Source organism: Gossypium arboreum, chromosome 11 (assembly GCF_025698485.1).
Source record: "Gossypium arboreum isolate Shixiya-1 chromosome 11, ASM2569848v2, whole genome shotgun sequence".
In the NCBI taxonomy this organism is placed as follows: Eukaryota; Viridiplantae; Streptophyta; class Magnoliopsida; order Malvales; family Malvaceae; genus Gossypium; species Gossypium arboreum.
This window is the reverse complement of record NC_069080.1, coordinates 81,158,354-81,178,245: the sequence shown is the minus strand read 5'-3', so window position 1 is coordinate 81,178,245 and position 19,892 is coordinate 81,158,354. Positions and strand designations below refer to the sequence as shown.

Genomic DNA, 19,892 nt, shown 5'->3' with positions numbered 1-19,892 from the left:
CCGGGTGCTACCACTACTCGAGGTAGACCATCTAGAAATATAGGCAATGCTAGTGGTGGTCAGAGAGGATCTAGAGATGCTACGACTAGATCCGAGGCTCGCGCTCCTGCTAGGGCTTATGCAAAAAGCGCACGCGAGGATGCTTCCTCGCCAGATGTTATTACCGGTACTTTCACTCTCTTTGATACTAATGTGATTGCTTTGATTGACCCTGGTTCTACTCATTCTTATATATGTGAAACCTTAGCATCCAGTAAGACTTTACCTATTGAGTCTACTGAGTTCGTAATTCGGGTGTCAAATCCCTTGGGTCGTTACGTGCTTGTTGACAAAGTGTGTAAGAAATGCCCCCTAGTAATTCAAGGTTCCTGTTTTCCGGCGGACTTGATGCTTTTGCCGTTCGATGAATTTGATGTTATTCTTGGGTTGGATTGGTTGACCGTGCATGATGCGGTTGTGAATTGCAAAAGCAAGACTTTGTATTTGAGGTGCGCAAATAACGAGATGATCCGAGTTGAGTCTACGGACTTAAAGGGGTTGCCAGTTGTAATATCATCAATGTTGGCCCAGAAATATGTAAGAAAGGGGTGCGAAGCATACCTTGCGTATGTACTTGATGATAAGGAGTTAGAAATAAAACCGAATCTGTGCGATGGTTTGTGAATACCGGATGTTTTTCTGAAGAATTACGGGTTTGCCACTGTTCGGAGATAGAGTTTGGTATTGAGCTTGTACCGGGACTACGCCGATTTCGATAGCTCCAGATCGTATGGCACCAACCGAGTTAAAAGAGTTGAAAGCTCGGTTGCAAGAATTGACGGATAGAGGTTTCGCTCGACCAAGTTTCTCACCTTAGGGTGCACCAGTATTGTTTGTGAAAAGAAGGACGGAACCATGAGGTTGTGCATTGACTATCGTCGGTGAATAAAGTGACGATAAAGAATAAATATCCGTTACAGCGTATTGATGATTTGTTTGATCAACTAAAGGGAGCCTCGGTGTTTTCAAAGATAGATTTGAGATCGGGTTATTATCGATTCTTGGATTCGAGATTGAATGTACCCAAAACCGCTTTCGAGCGAGGTACGGTCACTCTGAGTTCTTAGTAATGTCGTTCGGGCTCACTAATGCCCTGCGGTATTTATGGATTTGATGAATCGGATCTTGAGACGATTTGGACCGGTTCGTAGTTGTGTTCATTGATGACATCTTGGTCTATTCAAGAGATGAGACCGAACATCTTTGAACACCGAGATTAGTGTTGCAAATACTACGGGATAAGCAGTTATATGCTAAGTTCAGCAAGTGTGAGTTCTGGTCAAGAGAGGTTAGCTTCTTGGGTCATGTGGTATCTGCATCGGGTATTCGAGTCGACCCGAGTAAAATTTCAGCCATACTTAACTGGAAGCCTCAGAAATATTCTTGAGGTTCGAGCTTTTTGGGGCTTGTCGGTTACTACCGACGGTTTGTAAAGGTTTCTCGATGATAGCCACACCCATGACGAAGCTACTTCAAAAGATGTTAAGTTCGAATGGACGGAAAAATGTTAGAAAAGTTTTGATCAATGAAATCTTATTTGTGGAAGCTCAATTTTAGTGCAAACCGAATCGGGCAAAGAGTTTGTCATCTATAGTGATGCCTCCCTACTTGGGTTAGGTTGCATATTGATGCAAGAAGGTCGAGTCGTGGCCTATGCGTCGAGACAATTAAAGCCACATGAGAAAAATTATCCGACCCATGATCTCGAATTAGCTGCCATCGTATTCGCCTTGAAAATATGGCGACATTATTTATTTGGTGAGAAGTGCCATGTATTTTTGGATCACAAAAGCCTCAAATATTTGATGACTCAAAGAGACTTGAATCTACGACAAAGGCGTTGGCTTGAGTTGTTGAAAGATTATGAGCTGGTCATTGATTATCACTCGGGAAAGGCTAATGTGGTTGCGGACTCCTTAAGCCGAAATCTTTGTTAAGCTCGCTGCGGCGATGAATGTACACTTTATGCATTCTACCCGACAATGTGTTAGTAGTGAATTAAAAGCCAAACCATTATTGATTCATCAAATTCGTGAAGCTCGGAAAGTCGATGATGAATTGGTTGCAAACGGGCTGAGTGTGTTCGAACAAGGAATCGAGTTTCAAATTGATGATGATGATTGTTTGAGGTTGAAGTCGTTTATGTGTTCCAAGGAATTGAACTCATTTCGATGATTCGAACGAAGCCCATTGTAGCCGAATGTCAATTCACCCGGAGTACGAAGATGTACAACGATTTGAAACGTCGGTTTGGTGGCATGGTATGAAACGAGACATCTCCGACTTTGTTTGAGATGTTTAATATGTCAACAAGTGAAAGCGGAACATCAAGTGCCTTGAGATTACTTCACCGATCAAGATACGAGTGGAAATGGGATCGAGTCACAATGGACTTTGTGTCCGGACCGCCATTGTCCGCAAGTAAGAAGGATGCGATTTGGGTTGTTGTTGATAGATGACTAAGTCGACTCACTTTATCCCCGTCGTCTGAATTTTTCATTGGATAAACTAGCTGAATTGTACGTTTCTCAGATTGTCAGATTACATGGGGTACCAATTTCTGTTGTGTCGGATAGAGATCCGAGATTCACCTCGCAATTTTGGAAGAAATTGCAAGAAGCTTTGGGTACCAAGCTGCATTTTAGCACCACTTTTCATCCACAAACCGATGGTCAATCTGAGCGGGTAATTCAAATACTTGAGGGTATGTGAGATGTTGCGTCCTTGAGTTTAATGGTTCATGGGAACGATATTTACCTTTGATTGAATTCGCTTACAACAATAGTTTTCAGTCAAGCATTAAGATGGCGCCTTACGAGGCTTTGTACGGTCGTAAATGCCGTACGCCATTGTTTTGGACCGAGCTCGGTGAAAGTAAAATTTTCGGAGTGGACTTGATTAAAGATGCTGAACAGAAAGTAAAAGTAATCCGTGAAAGTCTAAAGACAGCCGCAGATCGTCAGAAATCGTACGCGGATTTGAAACGAAAAGACATTGAGTATCAGGTGGGAGATAAAGTGTTTCTTAAAGTGTCACCTTGGAAAAAGATACTCAGATTTGGCCGTAAGGGAAAACTGAGTCCAAGGTTCATAGGGCCATATGAAATATCCGAACGAGTCGGTCCAGTTGCGTATCGATTGATTTTGCCCCCTGAACTTGAAAGGATTCACGACGTCTTTCATGTTTCGATGCTTCGACGCTATAGATCTGATCCATCGCACATAATTAGTCCATCAGAGGTCGAAATTCAAGCCGATATGAGTTATGAAGAAGAACCGATTCGTATCCTGGCTCGTGAAGTGAAGGAGTTGCGAAACAAAAGGGTTCCGTTAGTAAAAGTGTTATGGCTCAAACACAGGATGGAAGAAGCTACGTGGGAACTCGAGAACTCTATGAAAGAGCGATACCCAAACCTATTTACCGGTAAGATTTTCGGGGACGAAAATTTCTTAAGTGGGGGAGAGTTGTGACAGCCCAAAATTGACCCTAGTCGGGAAGTGGTTTCGGGACCGCTAAACCGAGTCACCGAAATATTTGAATGTAATATTTATTGTCTAGAATATGTAATTATGAATGTGTGAAAATCTCAAGCTTCGATTTAGTCGTTTGCAAGTGAATTTAGTCAATAGGACTTAAGTGTGACACGTTTGAAATGTGATAGGTTAATCTATGAGGACCTATTATTGCATGTAATCAAAGGGGTGGACTTGCATGTCAATTTCCCCATTTAAGAACTAGTGGCGGCCATGACAAAGGGGATGGGCAAAACATGTCATGAAACATGTTGTGTAAGTGTTTTATGTTGGAATAAATAAAATAAGGTGTATGGGTAATAAAAAATGAAAAAATGTGTGTGAAGGCTTCTCCCCCTCCCCATTGCCGTGAAGGTAAGAAAGAAAACAAAAAAAAAGTGTTCATCTTTGAACATCTTTGGCTGAAAAATTGAAGGAAAAGGGAAGAAGGAGTGAAGCATTGGCTACCCTAGGTCACTATTAAGGTAAGTTTGATGTTGTGCCACAAGATTCAAGCATGTCTTAGTAGTTAGCTTGAGTTCTAACTAGCTCATGGTTCAAATCTTTACTATGTCATGGTGATAATGTTCGGCTAAGGTGGAGTTGTGGATGTCATTTGCATGCTAAAAGTAAAGCTTGTAATGATGCATGGGATGGTGGATTGATGACTTAAATCTTCTTTTTAGCATTTTTGAGTGAGGCATTATGTTCCTTGTTCAACCATGACCAAAATTGAAATGGTATGGTGTTGTAAGGCATTCGGCCATGGTAGGAAGTAAAAGAAAACTATGGTCGTTGTTCATGTTATTTGGATGAGAAATGGTAGTAAGGTGAAGTACAAATGTTAGTGTTTGATTTACTAGTGTATATGTGTGTATTAGCCTAGTTTTGAACTTGGAACAAAATGGTGTTTAGTCGATACAAGTGACCATACTTGTAGAATGTATCAAGTGTTGCAATCGGCCTCAACATAGACATGTATGTTCGCCACATGAATGAGTACATATGTTGATGTGTATGTTCGGCCTTAGGTAGCCTATTGATGGCTTTAGCTTGACTTAAAAAATTCGCTAAGGGAAATATTAGCTAGTATGTTGAATTCGATTCGTGATTTCGTACACATGTGACTCTAATGTCTAATGTATATATGGGCTAAGTACCTTGAGCTTCTCTTTGATGCTTGAATGAATTGTGTTGAATTGCTTGATGTAATTAAAAATGTGCATGACCATTGTGTATTTGAGCTAAAGGGTGGCCATATGACCATTTAAACTCCTTGTCATATTCGGCCATAAGCTAGCAAAATGAGATTTTAATAAGTTAAATTTGTGTGAATTAGCTCAAGAGCTTAGAGGACCACAGTTGGATAAGGGGAAGGAAAAAGTGATCGAATAGCCGTCGAAATCGCTCGACCACATCCGAGGTAAGTCTTCGAGTAATGACCCTACTTGAATTATATTGAAATGAATTGTCATATTATGGCGGATAGCCTAATATGCGTAGGGACTACGTTGTAAAGTCAATTGAAATCATGCTCTTTGTGTGTGGCTATTGAGCCGAAATTGGAAAGGTTGATAAATGTTTTGTGTTTGAGCCTTAGTAACGAAAATGAAATATGGATGTGTTGTGATTATTGATATATGTGTGCATGAGCATTTGAATGATACCCGGGCTAAGCCCCGAAGGCATTTATGCTAGTGATTATATCCGGGCTAAGACCCGAAGGCATTTATGCTAGTGATTATATCCGGGCTAAGACCCGAAGGCATTTGTGCGAGTTGTTATATCCGGGCCAAGACCCGAAGGCATTTGTGCGAGTTGCTATACTCGGGTTAAGACCCGAAGGCAATTGTGCTTGTGGTTGTATCCGGCTAAATTCCGAAGAAACTTGGTTTGAAGGTGGGCGTTTTGTGCTGTAATAAATTCAATTAATACGCTCGAAAAACCCAAACGATAAGGTATGTTTGCATGTGCATCGGAAAAGTCGATTCGTTTGAAATAGTATTTGTTCAATCGACTAACGAACTTTCGGCTCTTAGATAGGTTGATACCTTGTGTGTGTATATGTTGATGAAGTGTGAAGTAAGTATGATTATGAAAATGTGTATTAATAAAGTGATTCATTTAGCTATGTGAATGTAATACTTTAGTCAAAGCTGATTTCATTACTTGAAACTTACTAAGCATTAAAATGCTTACCCCGTTTGCTTTGGCTCTTTGTTTGCTAGATTTTGTTCGTTAGCTATCGGATTCGGGATCATCGAAGTCGAAGTCATCCGCACTATCAAAGCCCTTTTGGTACTCTTTTAGTTGAACTCTGGATATGGCATGTATAGGACTACCCTTTGTTGTTTTTCAAGTACGTTTTGTGATGTATGTGTGTACAGCCATGCGAAAATGGCTCGTAGAAGTGGAGTATGGCATTAGACCATTTGTGTTTATGAACATATGTATGGTTTCATGATGTGACTATGGACTGGAATGGAAGTGTTGGGCAAATGATCAGCCATTGGAATGGCTAAATATGATTATATGTGGACCTATATATGACAAAACTCTAGTTGGTCCATGGAAACCACGAAATAGGTAAAGTTTACCTTGAAAACAGATGCTGACAGCAGCAGTGGTGTGGATTTGAAAAATCACTAAAATTTGTAAGAATGGAATTAAATGGTGAATAAATTATGTAAATGAACCTTGATGAATCTACTTTCATATGGAAGAAACGAAACGGTCATATGATTGTATGTTAAGAGATATTAAAGTTCTCGTGAAACAGGGCCAGAACGGTTTCTGGATCCCCTGTTCCGACTTTGGAAATTCACTATAAATTAACCAGAGATAATTAGGAGTCATACCATATATGTATAGATTCCTATTTGAGTTTAGTTTCTATAGAAACAAACGGCATCAGTATTGAAGCCCTGTACAGGGAGATATCCAAGTCGTAATGCGCGAAGGTCAGTGTAGTCGATCCCTGTAACAGGGGAGACTTTAACTAATAAACTGTACTAATTGGCCTGACCAAAAATTCTAGAAAAATATATGTAGATGCACATATGAGTCTATTTTCAGGAAAAAATTACGAAACTGATTTTTGAGCTTTGAAACTCAAGATATGATTTTTAAGACGACAGTGACGCAGTAACCAGCTTGTCTGGAAATTTTTTAAATGGACTGTGAAAATAATTAAGTTAAGTCTGTGTGCACCTTGTGTTCGACTCCAGTAACGGACTCGGGTACGGGGTGTTACAAAAGTAACAGTCAAACATGCATTCAGGTCAACCTTAACCCTAGGGCTATATCAGTAATTTTGCTCCTTGGAGTAAAACCGTAAACTTTCCGCCTGTAAAGGTATTTCAGTAATTTTATCAGTTTTAAGGGTTCTCATGAATGTTACGGTCCTTACTAGCCCATTTGTCATCGCAGTAATTTATTTATCTCAATTTCCCAATTTTAGCCATTGGGCCCTAAAACCCCTAATGGGCCCTACAGTGTCCATTACCAATTTAATCCCATTTAACTCAAGTTTTATAACCAGTTTACCAGTTTAAGCAATTTTGATTCCACAGTCTAACAGAACATACTTATTGCTTATTTTTTATTATTTTTTTTTCTCGTATGGGCCCAGTTTTAGTCATCGAGGCCCAATTACCAAAGTGCACAAAATTTCACACACGACTAACTTACCACTTTGCGATTTCAGGTCTAATGATTTTTAAACGTCTTGTGAGCACTCGCACACTCACAAGCCCACGAAATGCCAAAATTTTGGCATTTCGGCTTTTGCCGAATTGAACTATGAGAGGGTGTTCGATACACACCTGTTTCGCGACGACTACTGTTGAGATCCCTTACGATGTCCTACAATTGATTACCACAATTCTTAGATTGCAACCCACAACAACCAATCCCAATATTCACCTACCCATATTCGAACCATGCCTCTAAAGCCTTTAGAATCTTACCTTTTTGCCGAAAACCGTTGACTAGATCTAAGTCTAGTTGTTCTAAAGATCCAAGCCTTCGATCAAACCTCTAGAAGACACCAATCACCAAAAGAAATCATCGGTTAAAGACCCTTAAAGCCCAATGCCCAAATCGACAGCCTCCCTAGATTTTAGGGACTTCGGCTTTTCTAAATTGTAAAATAAGACTAGATCTGAGGTGATGAGCACTTACCACTTATTCCTCTTTGACTTCTACGCAGATCTGATGCAGATCTATCCTCTAAACAATAGTAGAACTCAAATCCAGGAGATCTAAAGTTTCGGCTATAAGTCCCTAAATCTATGGTATTTCTGCTTTTTAAGTGACGAAGAAGATGACGATTTGAGGCTATAACTTTGCAGCAATGTTGCTGACAGATACTAAGGGTTTAGAGAAGATGAAAGTTGATCAAAAAGAACAAAAATAACTGAAGGATTTTGGCTTAGAGAAATCAGCACAAGAAGTGAGTTTTCAGGATTTCAGCTTTTATGGCAATCGGCTATAGAGGTTTTGTGGAGGATGGGATTGACAGAGGAGGTGAGTAAGGTGATCAGAAGGTTTTGGCTAGAAGAAAAAGCAAAAAGGAAGAAAGAAAATGGAGGAAAAATAGAGGAAGAAGAAATCGACACCAAGGAGAAGGAATTTGTGTTTTCGACTTTTGTGAGAACTCAGAGAGGATGAATGAAAGTGAAAGCTTTCAGGTGGCTAACCCTAATTCTCCAAGACAGAAAAAGAAAAGAACCTAACCCTAATATCAACTAAAACAATCAGCCCAACCTCCCTAAAGCCCTTTCTGAAATTCACTTAAGTGATCACATGCCCGGCACATGCCTAAAATTAAAAAGTAACAATATGCCTATCTTGCAACTTGAACCCTAGACCTTTAATTCCTTCCCAGACGCCATTTTTTTTTAGGAACTTAGTGGCACCACCTTTCCACTTTACCAAGGCCTTATTTGTGTCCTATTTTACCACCTCAACTTTAAAAGCCTATGTCGCCAGAACCCTCTCTCCCAAAATTAAAATTTAGGAATTGCCTCGAATTAAATTTACTCTTGGGCTTTTTTTCCCACACCATAAACCCTTCGTAATTTATTTAATTACTAAACTAAACATACGAAATAATATTAACATCCAAATTATTTGGGCCATTTTCCACCAGAACCCAGACTCAAGGCCCAATACTTCCAGGCCCAAAAATTGGGGTGTTACAGGACACGTAAGTTTAGCCAGCTTCTACAACAAGTTATCAGTACAAACAGGTATGAAATGGGTAGATTTGGTCAATTGATCCACGATGATCCATAATGAATCCTTCTTAGTAGGCGTTAAGGGCAGTCCACTGACAAAGTCCATAGTCACTCTCTCCCACTTCCACAGCGGAATCTTAATTGGGTGAAGCAACCTTGAAGGTAATTTGTGTTCAGCCTTAACCTGTTGACAAGTAAGGCATTTACCCACTTCCATAACGAAATCTTAACCTCTTTTTATAATAAGGATTTCTGTCCCATTGAAACATATTTAGGCTTGGCTCATTAGTACAATTCATTTTCAATTATGGCTTATCCATTTCCAAATGTTTTGACCATATTACGAATGCCTATTTATGAAATACCACATTTAATCATCATAAGAACATTTCTAACATAAACATGCATGGTTGGCAGATCATAACCTACAACGAAATGAGCCATGTCTTATGGCCATATATCAAAACGAATAAGTTTAACATTTAAGCCTTTACATTGGCCAACCAATGACATATAACACCAAGTAACCACAAACCTATACATGCCACTGTAACAAAATAGAAGTATTTATATACAAAAACAAGACAAATAGATAGTGTTGACAATACTCCAACCGTCTTCAAATCTTTACGAGTCCTCAAGCTCTGTAAGACAGGGAAAAGACGGTTGGAAAGCAAATTTATTAATTAATTAGCATACAACCATGTTAGACAACCAATCCAATAAATAGAGGATAGCCTCCTATTACATGCACTCAAACATCAAGTTAGTCCCACAATAATTCATCATGTGATTTGTCTTAGATGAGCTCTTAATCCAACATTTTCATTTCTATACCTCATGTTAATCTCATTGAGTACCTCAAAAATCTCAATGGATTATCCATTTACTGTCAAGTCATAAGAGTGATCTTCTCAAGTACGCACTCCCGCGAACCTTACATCTTACAGTGGGATTACCAGTCTAGGCTAAATCACCCGTAATATAAACTCATGGAGCGTTGTCAGGATTACCAGTCCAGGCTAAATCCCTTATAGTGACAAACACCCTCAATGAGCTCGGATCTGAATTACCTGTCGAAGCTAAATTCAAACCCTAATCAGATTACCCGTCTGGGCTAAATCCTTAATGCACACATATTCTTCGGGAGGCTCAGTCACTCAAAGAACACCCGTCTGGGCTAGATCCTTCCTATATTTGAGATCAATGGATTACCTGTCCGGGCTAAATCTTTTTCTGCGACACATGCAGGATCTCAAGTCACGTAAGCCATGGTTTATCCATCGAATTTCCCTTTTTAACTTCAACTGGACATTTATCATCTTGTCATTATTATTATTAGCATATTTCATGGATTTTCATACCATCATTATATACAACTATCACACATTCATAAAACATGCATTTAGGTGGATTTACCTTAAGTTATTCGAACTTAATTGGTATTAGTGTCGGTTTTGGCATTTTGATTATTCAGAAACCTTTCGTTTTCTTCGATCAACATCCGAAATTTGTTCCTCGGGGTCTATAACAAGAAAAATGAATTATCAATATCTCAAATTATTCTTTTTGAGCCTAAATTTCACCCCAGACAAAATGACTATTTTACCCTTAACCTTTCACATTATTTACAATTTAATCCCTAGGCTCGTAAAATGATATACATGCAATTCCTTGGTTACCCAAGCCTAGCCAAATGCATTATAAGCTCATACTAGCCCACATTTTTCTCTACTTCACATTTCTACCACATATTTTGTACATTTTGCAAAAAGGTCCCTTTAGGGGCTTTTCATGAAAATCACTTAAGAAAGGATGTTTAGCACACATATAACTTTCATATTCTCCCATAAAACATCAAAGAACAAACATGTCACACATGGATCACTTTGCACACATGCTAGCTTAAAATATGGGTAGAAATGGAGAGAACATGTTATAAGGATATTAAAAATACAAAGAACATTAAAAACGGGGCTAGGAGTCACTTTACTATTGAGCTTGAAAATGTTGAAAACCCTAACTATGGAGGGCTTGAGAATTTCAGCTGGTACAAGGGAGAAGATGGCTGATTTTTGCCCTCATTTTCCCTTTTTATCGATTTTATTACCAAATGACCAAAATACCCCTCCTTACTAAACTTCCAAAATTTTCCATGCATGCCCATTTTTGCCCAAAAACTTAAAAATTAGGAAAATTTCTCTTTAAGCCCTTATAATTAATAATCTAAAGCAATTTCATGCAAATTACTTCTAGAGTCCAAGTTTTGCAATTTATTCAATTTGGTCCTTATTTTCCAATCAGACACCTTACTCATAGAATTTCTTCATGAAACTTTAACACATGCATATTTTCATATTCTAAGCCTCATAATAATCATAAAAAAAATATTTCAACATCGGATTTGTGGTCCCGAAACCACTGTTTTGACTAGGCCCTATTTCGGGATGTTACATAAACCTTATCACTCTTCGTCAAAGAAATCACGAGATTCGTATAATCGTTCGATAACTTCAGTGGGGTATTCTAGTGGAGATCGTGGAAAGCAATACACGAGTCCTAAAACCAAACCACTTCAATATTGAGTGTTGGTAGTGTTAGAACCAACAAACTCGAGTGTAAACAATGTGGAAGACGACATTTTGGAGACTGCTGGATGAATAATAAAGCTTGTTTCAAATGTTGCTCGCTAGATCACTTTCTTCGAGATTGTCCTAAGTTAACCGAGAAAGATAAATTTCAGAATGCAAGACTGAGCAACACAGCTTCTAAAGGGAGACCGCCTAGAAATACGCAAAATGTGACTAGTAGTAAAGGACCAACAAAGGATTGTACTGTGAGATTTGAGGCTAGAGCACTAGCCAGAGCTTATGCTATTCACTTTCGCGAAGATGCATCGTAAGTAGATGTTATCAATGGTACATTTTCTCTCTGTGACACTAATGTAATTGCCTTGATTAATTCTAGATTGTCTCATTCAAATATCTGTATGAATTTAGTGTCTAGTAAGAGTTTACCTATTGAGTCTACCGAATTTGTGATTAAAGTATTGAAACCCTTTAGGCAAGTATGTTCTAGTTGATAAGTTTTCAAAAATTGTCCTTTGATGACTCAGGGTTACTGTTTTTCGGCTAATTTGATGCTTTTACCGTTTGGTGAATTTGATGTGATTTTGGGTATGGATTGTTGATTCTACATGATGCTGTTGTGAATTGTAGACGAAAGACTATTGAATTGAAATGTCAAAATAGTGAAACTCTTTAAATTGAATCTGATGAGTCGAGTGGATTGCCTGTTGTGATATTGTCGATGTTAGCTTAGAAATATGTGCGAAAAGGTTGTGATGCTTACCTTGCGTTTGTGCTGGATACAAAAGTGTCTAAATCAAAGATTGAATTAGTACCAATGGTTTGTGAGTATCCGAATGTGTTTCCAGAAGATTTTCCTGGGTTGCCACTATCAGAGAAGTCAAACTTACTATTGAATTAGTATCGGGAACATCACCGATATTGATAGCTCTATACAGAATGGCTCTGAAAAAATTAAAGGAATTGAGATCTCGGTTGCAATAGTTAATGGATAGAGGTTTTGCACGACCTAGTTTTTTGCTCTGGGGTGGGTGCACTAGTGTTGTTCGTAAGGAAGAATGATGGATTGATGAGACAGTGTATTGACTATCGTCAACTCAATAAGGTTACGATTAAGAATAAGTATCCTTTGTTGAGAATTGATGATTTGTTTGATCAGTTGAAAGCAGCAACATTATTTTCAAAGATTGATTTACGGTCTAATTATTATCAGTTGGGCGTTAAAGATTCAGATGTGCTGAAGACTGCATTCAGAACAAGATACGGGCATTATGAATTTCTTGTTATGCCTTTCGGATTAACTAACACTCTTGTAGTTTTTATGGATTTGATGAATCGAATCTTTAAACCGTATTTAGACAGATTTGTTGTTGTATTCATTGATGATATTCTGATCTATTCCCGAGATGAATCTGAGCACACTGAACATTTGAGAATTGTATTACAAATATTGAGAGATAAGCAATTGTTTGCTAAATTCAGTAAATGTGAGTTTTGGCTCCGAGAAGTTTGATTTTTGAGACATATTGTTTTAGTGGAAGGAACACGGTCGAGTAAGATTTCTGCAGTTGTTTACTGGAAACCACTAAGAAATGTATCCGAAGTCAGAAGTTTTCTGGGATTAGCAGGCTACTATTGTCATTTTGCAAAAGGATTCTCGATGATTGCTAAATCGATGACTTGATTATTACAGAAAGATGTAAAGTTTGATTGGTCCGAGAAATGCCAACAGAGTTTTGAACAATTGAAAGCATTGTTAACTGAAGCACCTATTTTAGTTCAACTTGAGTCGGGTAAAAAGTTTGTAATTGTAACACCCCAAACCCGTCCCAGACGTAATGGCCGAATCTGACGTGCCACATTGAAGTTAAAAATCCACGCTTTGTTTTAGTGTTTTAAAAAAACCGTCGTTTGAGAAGGCTTAACCAAGTGAATGCAAGCTGCGCACCAGGTAGGTATCCAAAAACAGAAGAGGTGAGCCATGAAGGCTGCTTAAGTACCAAACTCTTCGAATGAATCCAATCTTAGACATGCCCACAACCATTGCCACACTTTGGTGGGAGGTTAGGTTTTGAGAAAAACGAGTTAGAATTCATTTAAGTAGATATTTTTGATAAGCTGATTAATAGTATCGTTGTGTTATTTTGAAAACAATTATCATTTTGAAAACGCGGCCTAAGTCTAACCCATTTTGGATTGTTATTAGTAAAATATAAGGTATAAAATAAAATAATCCCAGAAATATAATTAAAATGGCCTTATTACAACCCAAAACCAAATAATAATATTAATAACATAAAACTTATAAAGAAATAAATCGGCTACTTATTGTAATTAAAAGAAACAGAAACAGTAGTGTGGCCATCTCCGAGTCCCTCGCACTCCAAACCATCTAAGCTTAGGGATTACCTGCACAGTTAGAAATGGGGTGAGTTTACAAAAACTCAGTGTGTAATCCCAATAACATACAAACAGTGAAAACACAGATGTCAAGTACAATCGGGCCAAAGCCCTATTTAGTCTTGACATATCTTTGGGTGAAGCCTTTCGTTTAACGATTCTTCGGGCGAAGCCTTTTCATAAATCATATCTTTGGGCAAGCCTTGATCAGAAGCAGTATGGCCCTTAGGCCCATTTCAATATCACATATAATGTCAATGGATGTATGCAAGCCCATTTCAATATCATATGAAATACCAATGAATGTATGCAAGCCCATTTGGGGAGACTACTGACCCACCATCCGCTACTCTCCATCCGTACCAACCAACACACCATGTGAGGAATGATTCAACCCACCCAACCAACACACCACTGGCAGCATAGCTGCTTTATCATATATTTGGAGGCCTAGCCTCTTTTAATAACTGGGGCAAAGCCATTTTGATGAACCGGGCAAAGCCCTTTTCAATAAACTGGGGCATAAGCCCTTTTCGATGGCGGGGCACAAGCCCTTTTCAATAAACTAGGGCATATGCCCTTTTGCACTTCCTCCATCCATATAAAAACCCAACCCAATGCATTTATGAATACATCATGTGCATTTCATACATATCATGTGCATTTCATACATATCATGTGCATTTTATACATATCATGTGCATATCATATCAATCATGTATATCATATCCCACGTATCAAATTTATAATTAAACCCTAGGGGTATAATGGTCATTTTTACCTAGGGGCAAAACAGTCATTTTCATACTATAAGGGTAATTTCATAATTTTACCAAATATCAGGGTTTTTCATGTTTATCACCAATTATCAATATTTTTGAGTGTTTAAATAATGATCTTTAACCCACTTTATCAAACTCGGGCTTTTGGGCCCAAAACCTCTAATGGGCCCTACGAATGCCGATTTAGCCCACTAAGCCTGCTTAATCCAAATTTTACAACAGTACTAACCATGTTATCATGCAACTTTTCCAAATTTCATTTTCTATTAATTTTACCCAAATGGGCCCGAAAGCCCATTGGGCCCAATTCCAGCCCATTAAGGCCCAACTTACTATCGTGCACAAAATTGTGCTCTTACCTGTTCCATCGATCCAACCACCGATCATATCGTATCTATCGCACTTTAAGAAAAGGAAAAATCACAAGTTCCTGAAATACCGGTATTTTAGCATTTCGGCTTCTCAGCAAATATTAGTCTAAGCTATTACCAGGGTTAGTACACACCTGTTACGAGTTGAAGTTGAAACGTTTCCATAATCAACCACTTACGATAACCACCACCTGTCACTCAAACTTAACTATTCCAATATCAATATATGTAAATCCTAAGCACATCAGTCATACAGAACATAAGGGCGTATTCATCATTTTACCATACAAGGGTATTACGGTCACTTTACCCTACAGGGGCTTTACGGTCTTTTTACCTATTAGGGGTATTTTAGTCTTTTCATCCTACAAGGGTGTTTTGGTAAATCTACAAATCATGGGTATTTTTGTAATTTTGTAAATCAGGGGTATTTTGGTAATTTTACAAATTGAGGGTAATTCGGTAATTTCACAAACCAGTGGTATTTTGGTAACTTTACAAACTAGGGGTGTTTTGGTAATTCTACCCTATAGGGGTATTTTAGTAATTTCACATTCGAGGGTAAAACGATAATTTTGTAAATCAAGGGTAAAATAGTAATTCTGTAAATCGAGGGTAAAACAGTAATTCTATAAATCGAAGGTACTTTGATAATTTTTACAAGTCGAGGGTATTTCAGTAATTTTACAAATCAGGGGGTATTTTAGTAATTTTACAAACCAGGGGTATTTTAGTAATTTTATTGATCGAGGGTATTTTGGTAATTTTGTAAACCAAGGGTATTTCAGTAATTTTACAAATCGAGAATATTTGGGTAATTTTATAAATTAGGGGTACTTTGGTAATTTTACAAGTTGAGGGTATTTCAGTAATTTGGTAAACTAAAGTATTCTAAACAGGGATAACAATACGAATGAGCCTAAAGCCCTTCTCGGCCCAAATAGGCCCACACGCTCGTGTGGCCTTTTTAGCCCAAATCTAGCCACAGATATAAGATTCACCTAGCCTAGTCCAATATTTACTACACAATCAAACAACTTATCCAATTGGGCCCGTAGGCCCATTGGGCCCACATGGCCCCTTTCGGCCCATCACTGCCCGAAGTAGCCATTCTACAGCTAGAGTAGTGAGAAATACACACCTGATAGGAGACTAGAGTTAATCCACGCTCCGAGCACTCTTAGCCAACGCCTAACCCAAACGAGCACGCCATACAGCGAAAGGGATCAGCCAAGAAAGGTACCTCTACTCTCCTCATGGTTCTCTCTATTTAAAGCCAACTTCACATCCCCTCTTATGTTAGCTTCCTGATGTGGGATCCCTCCATCATCAGAGTTTAAATTCAACACCAACTCTTGCCGCCCCTTGTTAGCAAAATAAATGCTCCTTGTTTGCCATGGGATTCGAACCCATGCCTCCCCTCAGATGCTCCACATGCTACTTGCCACTAAACCACAAGGCTTTTTGTGCCATATTTTATCCCCAATTAATTATAAGGTCTAAAGGCCAAAGTCCAGGTTCCCTAAAAAAACCAAAATAAATTGCAAGAGCCAAGGCTTGAACCCAGGCTCCTATACAACCTTAATGACGCCACAACCACTAGACTACATGCTTCCTTGTGTCATTTATTTACCACAATAATTTAGAAGGCCCTCATCCAAGCATCCAAGTTTTTTTTTTCACTTAATACCAAAATTTTTGCTAAAGCCCAAGTTTAAACCTAATATTTCTCCAACACTTCTCAAAGCCATTAACCACTAAAGCAAACATTTAATTGTTTCATTTCATTGCACAATTAAATACCTATATACAACCTCCTTACGGACCCCCACTCAAGGCCCAATACTTCTAGGCCCAAATTTAGGGTGTTACAGTGATATTCAGTGATGCGTCATTGAAGGGTTTCGGATGTGTTTTGATGAAGAGGGCAAAGTGATAGCTTATGCTTCCAGATAGTTAAAGCCGCATGAAAAGAATTATTGATGCACAATTTAGAATTGGCCACTATTGTTTTTGCTTTAAAAATTTGGCGACATCATTTATTTGGTGAGAAGTGTCATATCTTTACCGATCACAAGAACTTGAAGTATTTAATGTCTCAGAAAGATTTGAATTTTTGACAACGAAGATGGCTCGAATTGTTGAAAGATTATGAGTTAGTGATTGACTATCATCTGGGAATAACAAATGTAATCGCGGATGCTCTAAATAGAAAATCTTTGTTTGCTTTACGGGCAATGAACACAAAGTTAACCTTGTCTGTTAATGGTTCAATTTTAGTTGAATTGAAAGCTAAACTATTATTTCTTTAGCAAATTTTTGAAGCTCAGAAGTGTGATGATGAACTGCAAGCTAAAAAGTTACAATCTGAGTTGACTATTAATTTATAGTTTCAGATCAGATCCAATGATTGTTTAATGTTCCAAGGTAGAGTTTATGTACCAAAGAATTCCGAGCTTATTCAGAAAATTCTCCACGAAGCACAAAGTGGTTGTTTATCTATTCATCCGGGGAGTACTAAAATGTACAATGATTTGAAACAGTTGTATTGGTGGTCGGGCATGAAACGAGACATTTTAGAGTTTGTGTCGAGATGCTTAGTTTGTCAACAAGTCAAAGCTGAACATCAAGTGCCTTCGAGACTACTACAACCAGTGATGATACTAGAGTGGAAATGGGATAGAGTTACGATGGATTTCATATCGGGATTACCCCTATCTCCGAAAAAAAAGATGCTTTTTGGGTTGTCGTTGATCGACTGACAAAATTGGCACATTTCATTCTGGTACGTACAGACTTTTCGCTTGATAGATTAGCTAAATTGTACATCTCTGATATTGTTAGATTGCACGGGGTGTCAGTTTCTATTATTTTGGATAGAGATCCAAGGTTTACATCACGATTTTGGAAGAAATTACAAGAAGCTTGGGGTACACAGTTGCACTTTAGTACTGCATTTCATTCGTAAATCGACGATCAATTTGAGAGAGTTATACAAATTCTAGAAGATATGCTTCGTTGTTGTGTTTTAGTGTTTGAAGACAACTGGGAGGAATATTTATCGTTGGTTGAATTCACGTATAACAACAGTTTTCAATCGAGCATAAAGATGGACCATATGAAGCATTGTATGGTCGTAAATGTCGAACTCCATTGTACTGGACCGAACTTAGTGAGAAAAAGATTCATGGAGATACTTTCAAAAATAATATGTCACCAAATTAAATTAATTATTGAATTAATTTAATTTAACAGTTAAATATTAAATGAATTAAATGTACAAGTTTGTTGTACTCAAATAGAGAACATAGTTAAAATTAATAAATGAATTTGATTCATATAAAATTGTAATGAGAATATTTTTATCAAAATTATTATAATAAATTAATTTTATTATGATTTACATTAAACATTAAAACATGGTGGTTATAATTCTTTTTGGAAAGAATATAACATTTTTAGTACTATCCATATGTTATATTTCTTTTTGGAAAGAATATAACAGGTTTAATGCTTTCCATATGTTTTCTATAAGATTTATTCTGTTTTCAATATATGATACCAAAAATCCCGAATTAGGGTGTGTTATAAAAGAAAAATTAAAAAAAGGGTTTTTGGAATAGTTCCAAGAGAGTTTTTCATTCGTTTTAATATCAGGTGGATTACGTAGAAGCTAGAACGTTTTTGTTGTGGCTTGGAATCGACATCGAATCAACAACATCCTCTCATTGTTTTTGATTAATAAGGTATATCTTCAACCTTATCTCAAACTGTTTTGTTCCTTGTACATGGATCCATAACTGTGGATAGCCAGAATAATTTTCCACTGCGCCACGAGGCATACCAGCGGTCCAAACAATGCAAACATCCCACTTCAATCACCATTTACCTTACCAAAATTTAAGCATTAGTAAGGTTTTTAACTAAAACTACCATTTCAAGATAACATATACAAACACCTATGTACATATCACAAAAATAGGCTTTAAAATAATCAAAAAGCTACTGTTTCAAATATTGCATAGTGTGAGCTTCGAAAGGTCAGCTTGACATGTTTCACAAGGTAAAATATACAAGCGAAGGAAAATCAACGGGGTAAGCAAATTGAGAAAAATTTGAAAAAAAAATCCTATTTAAAAAAAATTATGGTTTTGGCTCGATTTTTGGGATATTTAGGGAAATAGGTTAATTGTGGAGAGAGGACGTATTTTTCATCTTATGTGATAGAAAAGTGCATCTTGGGGCGTGTTTTCCAATGGTCAAAAATCCAACGACTATTACAACAGCTAGTATATTTTCTATATAAACCCCACTCATTTTCTCCATTTTGCATTCAAATCCAGTTCTCTCAATTTTTTAGCTTTTGATCTTTCATTAAAATTCTTTAAAATTCTTACTGTTTTAATTATTTATTTGGTATTTTGTTCATTTTAATTTATTTTTATAATGAAAAATACTCTTATTCGTTCAATGATAACCACATTCATGACATCCAATTGCAAATGGTAAGAAAATATTTTTAATATTTTTAATTTTAATCAAGTTCATTATTTAAGTTGTTAACATTATTAAATTTATTTTTATATATTCAGGCCAAAGATCGGATTTTGGAGACATACATACACAATCTATCATCGAGGGCATCACATGTAATTAAATGACACTTGCAAGATGTAGGATTCTTGCACGTGTCTCATATGCTTGGGGGTTTAGATTGAATCCCACACTTATCAACGCATTAGTGGAAAGATGGAGACCCGAGACACACACATTCCATTTTCCATGTGGTAAGTGTACAATCACACGTGAGGACGTAGCTTTACAACTCGGTTTACTGAAGGATGGGATAATTTTTTGGGGGTTTGTAACACCCCGAATTTGGGCCTAGAAGTATTGGGCCTTGAGTGCGTGTCCGTAAGGAGGTTGTATATAGGTATTTAATTGTGCAATGAAATAACAC

At 37.5% G+C, this 19,892-nt stretch overlaps 1 long non-coding RNA gene across 1 annotated transcript; it reads right to left on the bottom strand.

Moving 5' to 3' along the window:
• Positions 1-13,575: 13,575 nt before the first annotated feature.
• On the bottom strand, positions 13,576-14,994 carry LOC128283823 (uncharacterized). Its single transcript, XR_008274235.1, has 2 exons — positions 14,921-14,994; positions 13,576-13,788 (listed from the first exon to the last, which is right to left on the bottom strand). It is a non-coding gene; the product is annotated as an uncharacterized LOC128283823 (long non-coding RNA).
• Positions 14,995-19,892: the final 4,898 nt, after the last annotated feature.